Consider the following 6,000-nt stretch of genomic DNA (forward strand, 5'->3'; position numbering starts at 1 on the left):
AAAAAACCTGGAAAGAAGTACTCCCAGAAAACCAATCCCATCCAGTGGGTGGAGCCTCATCAGGTTTTGCTAGTAACTAATTCTTCTGCTAAACTTGAAGATGTTAAGCCTTGGAGTCATCCAAGTGAAGGAGGATCCCTCCTGGCCATCAACACAATAAAGGGGAAAGCTGCTGCTGAAAGCCCTTAACAGACTTTTAACTCTTTAGAAGAAACAGGAAGAACAAACAGGATGGCTCCTAACATTAAGATAAGGGCTGCAACTGTTTGGTTGCTTGAGCAAAGTTCTCTTATCTGATCCTGGAAACTAGTTCGGACTCTCAAGATCAAGTTACTTTACCCTTTCACTATAATTACACTACTTTGGAACTGAAGTACCCATTTCTGTCACTCTCTAATTTAGATTCAGCCTTTCAGTTCAGTTCAGTTTAGTCACTCAGTCGTGTCCGACTCTTTGCGACCCCATGAATCGCAGCACGCCAGGCCTCCCTGTCCATCACCAACTCCCGGAGTTCACTCAGACTCGCGTCCATCGAGTCGGTGATGCCATTCAGCCATCTCATCCTCTGTCGTCCCCTTGTCCTCCTGCCCCCATCCCTCCCAGCATCAGAGTCTTTTCCAATGAGTTAACTCTTCGCATGAGGTGGCCAAAGTACTGGAGTTTCAGCTTTAGCATCATTCCTTCCAAAGAAACCCAGGGCTGATCTCCTTCAGAATGGACTGGTTGGATCTCCTTGCAGTCCAAGGGACTCTCAAGAGTCTTCTCCAACACCACAGTTCAAAAGCATCAATTCTTCGGCATTCAGCCTTCTTCACAGTCCAACTCTCACATCCATACATGACCACAGGAAAAACCATAGCCTTGACTAGACGAACCTTTGTTGGTAAAGTAATGTCTCTGCTTTCCAATATGCTATCTAGGTTGGTCATAACTTTCCTTCCAAGGAGTAAGTGTCTTTTAATTTCATGGCTGCAGTCACCATCTGCAGTGATTCTGGAGCCCAAAGAAATAAGGTCTGACACTGTTTCCACTGTTTCCCCATCTATTTCCCATTTTCATAACGTATGGTACTATATAGGGCCCAGACTAAGGCAGAATTTTTTGGAGTCAATGTCCCACAATCGGCTAGGGGGAGCTCATTGTGGGTGTGTGTCAACAGGACTGGACGGCAGCATCCTCTGCAGGGTCCGGGTTATAATGTGAAGTGCTGTCTGCCACTTGTGTTTCCTGTTGTGCTTTGCCCTCACATGTACCAGCCTTTTTTTGGCAGGTGGGCCCCATCCTCAAGGTTACCTCCTGCCTCTGCTAGCCCCTGACCAGAATCAGTTTGAAAGTGAAGTCGCTCAGTTGTGTCCAGCTCTTTGCCACTCCATGGACTGTAACCTACCAGGCTCCTCCATCTATGGGATTTTCTAGGCAAGAATACTGGAGTGGGTTGCCATTTCCTTCTCCAGGAGATCTTCCCAACACAGGGATTGAACCCAGGTCTCCCGCAGTGTAGGCAGACACTTTACCATCTGAGCCACCAGGGAAGTAAGTTAGTTTAACCGTGCTCAAACCCACAAAAGATGTGGAATGTTACAGGAGGCCAGGCGGACCACAGAAACCATACTGAATTTGGGCACCACCCTTCCTCATATTACTGTGATCTGGGGCACCTAATACTTTTTGGCGAATACTCTTTACCCGAACTGCACCCAACCAATCACTCCCCAACTGAACCAACACCTGTGGTGACTTGAGCAACACTGGCCAAAACCTAAGAGAAGAGAGAGATACTGAGGGACCTGGGGCTGGCTAAAGGGGATGAGCCAGAGAGGAATGGCCACCAAGGAATACGGTCATGGAAAAGAAAAGGGACTATTAATGCAGATAGATGGATTAACAGGGCTACTATTTCAGGAAGAAGGGACAGGTGAAGAAAGCAGCCTAGAAGACAAATGATACTCTGAGTCAATGCACAAATCAGACCTAGAAAATAATGGCAAAAATGCTAAGAACCACTTCTGCGAACGGGCTGATAGAAACACACAGCAGAGCTTACTAAGCATGCTGATTGAACCAGAAGCCAAACTGGCATCTAAGCAGTGGTCCACTATACTGGGGGGTAGAAAGTCAGAAGGCAAAGCTTTGGGAAAACCCATGCCCTCCTTGCCCCCTAGGACTATGGGATATTTTGAGCAGTAACTATAATTTCTGCCACTGTGCCGTGACGGCAGCTGTTCCCTGGATTAACAAAAAGGGGCTGTAGGCAAAGGGAAAAGGAACACTTGCCAGAGACAGCATATACAGCCCATGGGGAACCACTGGGCCCTCATGAACAAACTGTGCCCCAGATTCAGATATGCAGCTCCAGTTCTAACTGTCACTTCTTGTCATGCATACAGGCTTCTCAGGAGACAGGTCAGGTGGTCTGGTATTCCCATCTCTTTAAGAATTTTCCACAATTTGTTGTGATCCACACAGTCAAAGGCTTTGGTGTAGTCAATGAAGCAGATTTCTTTTTTTTTTTTAATTTCTTTTTCTATGATCCAGTGGATGTTAGCAATTTGATCTCTGGTTCCTCTGCCTTTTCTAAATCCAGCTTGTACATCTGGAAGTTCTCAGTTCACATACTGCTGAAGCCTAGTAGAAGGATTTTGAGAATCAACTTGCTAGCATGTGAAATGAGTACAACTGTATGGTAGTCTGAATATTCTTTGGCATTGCCCTTCTTTGGGACTGGAACGAAAACTGCTGAGTTTCAAATTTGCTGGCATATTCACTGCAGCACTTTAAAAGCATCATCTTTCAGGATTTTAAATAGCTCAGCTGGAATTTCATCACCTCTATAAGCTTTGTTTGTAATAATGCTTCCTAAGGCCTACTTGACTTCATCAAAATTGGGAAAGGTATGTCAAGGCTATTTTTAAAAGGTTAAATAAGCAGGTACATCACCCTGCTTATTTAACTTCTATGCAGAATATATCATGCGAAATGCTGGGATGGGTGACTCACAAACTGGAACAAAGATTGCAGGGAGAAATATCAACAACCTCAGATATGCAAATGATATGACTTTAATGGAAGAAAGTGAAGAGGAACTAAAGAGCCTCTTTGATGAAGGTGAAAGAGGGGAGTGAAAAAGTTGCCTTAACACTCAACGTTCAAAAAACTAAGATCATGGCACCCAGTCCCATCACTTCATGGCAAACAGAAGGGGAAAAAGTAGAAACAGTGACAGATTTTCTTGGGCTCCAAAATCACTGCAGACAGTGACTGCAACCATGAAATTAAAAGATGTTTGCTCCTTAGAAGGAAAGCTATGACAAACCTAGACAGCATATTGAAAAGCAGAGACATCACTTTGCAGACAAACATCCATCTAGTCAAAGCTATGGTTTTTCCAGGACTCATGTATGGATGTGAGACAGGAGTTGAAGTTCATTTTTTCCCCCTCTATATGAATAGCCAATAGGCCCAGCATCATTTGTTGAAAACATTTCCCTATCCTCATTGAATCGACTTTGTGCCTTGGTTGAAAATCAATTGATTAAATAAGTAGGGCCTATTTCTGTACTACACTGCATTCCACTGATCTATTTGTGTACCCTTATGTAAAATCACACAGTACTGATTACTGCAGTTTTATAATAAATCTTGGGGCTTTGCAGGTGGTGCTGGTGGTAAAGAACCTGCCTGCCAATGTAGGAGACATAAGAGACTCGGGTTCGATTACTAACTAGTTAGTAGTTAGTGATTCTGCTTCTGTAGACAAGCAGTAGTAATGATGGCATGATAACATGAATATCCCTGAATTGTACACTGTATGTGGTTAAAATGGTAAATTTTATGTGACATGTATTTAACGCAAAGAAACAAAAAAGAAATCTTTCCCAGAAACAACATAGCCGCCTATATTTTTTTCTAAGTATTTTTCAGGTGTGTCTTTCACACTTAGGTCTTCAGTCCATTTGGAAATTGCTGTTATAAATGATGTGAAGTAGGAATCCAATTTTGTCTTCAATCTATATGGATACCACATAGCTCAGCATCATTTACTGAATACACTGTGCTTCTGTACTACTACTTGGTGGTATACTTCCATATGTATATGAGCATGTTTCTAAGCTCTCTCTTCTGTTCCACGGGTTTACTTTCCTGTCCCTAAATCAAGACCAGTAATTAAGCCAGGAGTCTTGATTATTATGGTTTTATATTGTTTTGATACCTAGAAGGCAGAGAGTTTTTCTTCAAAATTGAGTTAGGAATTCCGGGTGCTCTGTCTTTTCATAGACATATTAGGTTCAACATGTGAAGCTCCATGAAAAACCATATTCCAATTTTAATTGGAATTTCAACAAATCCGTAGATTTGGAGAAAATGGACATCTTTATAATACTGAGTCTTCCTACCCCAAGAATATGGTGAGTGAGTGATAGTCACTCAGTTGTGTCTGACTCTCTGCAACCCCATGGACTGTAGCCCGCCAAGGCTCCTTTGTCCATGGAATTCTCCAGGCAAGAATATTGGAGTGGGTTGCCATTTCCTTCTCCAATGAATATGGCATAGGGCTGCATTTACTTGGGTCTTCTTTTATGTGTTTCAATAGAGCATTATAATTTTCTCCTTAAAGGACAATGTACCTTTAGTTTGATCTATTTCCAGATACCTTCAGTTTTCAATACTGTTATGAATAGCATCTTTTTATTATTAAAATTCCCAGTTATTGCTGGTGTGTAGAAGTTACTCTTTTATTCAGAAATCTGCTTGAATTGAAGGTCATTTTTGATGACCTCCTAACAAACGAAGCCCTTCCAGTTCTTCATTATCACATCCTATCAATTAACCTTCTAGTTATCTGATTTTTAGTGTCCTTTTCCCTGCCTATATTTAAGTTGCCAGCTCACATTGTAAGTTCAATGTCTAGAATAGGGTCTGACATATACTGCACAAAATGTTTGTTGAAAAAAATGGCGATTTTAAATCTAGATGATTTGGAAAAACAAGGGAAGAAAAGCAGATTTTGAAGTGATGGTGAAGTAAGGTCTAATTCAGGTTGGGAGGAATTCTTTAGAATTCTCACAGGTCATTAACATGCAGGCATCTGGCCACCACCTGGAGCACAAGCATAGAGGTTTGATGTGATGGAACTGATGAGACAGTGAAAGAGGAGAATGCATTCAAGAAGAAAAAAAAAAGAAAGAATATATTTAGGAACAACGAGAGTTGGGGCAGATTAGAGAGAGGGAGGGAACGAGCATGAGCAGCAGCATGGAAACCAACCGGACCGGAAAGATTTGAAGCAAAGAAAGAGGGAAATAAATAAAAGAGCCAGGTTCCTAAACCACATGAACACACAATTGGAGAAGTACAATTTCACCTAAGGAACAGAAAGCAAGAAACCTCATTTCTCGACTGGTAAAAAAACAATTAGAGCTCCAATACATTGTTGTTCAGTAGCTAAGTGGAGTCCGACTCTTTGCGACCCTATGGATTGCAGCATGCCAGGCCCTTTCTGTCTTCCACTATGTCCCCGAGTTTGCTCAAGTCATATTCATTAGGTTGGGTGATGTTATCTAACCATCTCATCCTCTGTTCCCCTTCTCCTCCTGCCCCCAGTCTTTCCCAGCATCAGGATCATTTCCAATGAGTGGACTCTTCCCATCAGGTGGCCAGAGTATTAGACTACAGATCCGGGAATCTGGGGAAGGAAGTAATTTTAGAACTCTCTGGGTCTTTCCTCCGGGCTCGGAGGACCCATTAGCATTCAATCTTATTCATCCTCTCGCGTCACAGCTATAGAAGCTGTGGTCTGAAAGGTTCCGATCTGAACTGCGGATACTTGTTTCCTCCTCATTTTCACCATCCTTCCTGTGGCCGACGGTACCGGCAGGTGCTCTCTGGGCCTGGGACTGGAATTAAGAGGAGGGTGGCGACCGGGAAAGCAGAGCTGGGTTGCCGAGGCGGGGAAACAGGCCCTCACCTCACGCCCAGCGCCGGGTCAGCGGGTCAGCCAGG

The sequence above is a fragment of the Bison bison genome, unplaced genomic scaffold (genome assembly GCF_000754665.1).
Source record: "Bison bison bison isolate TAMUID 2011002044 unplaced genomic scaffold, Bison_UMD1.0 scf7180017864148, whole genome shotgun sequence".
Classification (NCBI taxonomy): domain Eukaryota; kingdom Metazoa; phylum Chordata; class Mammalia; order Artiodactyla; family Bovidae; genus Bison; species Bison bison.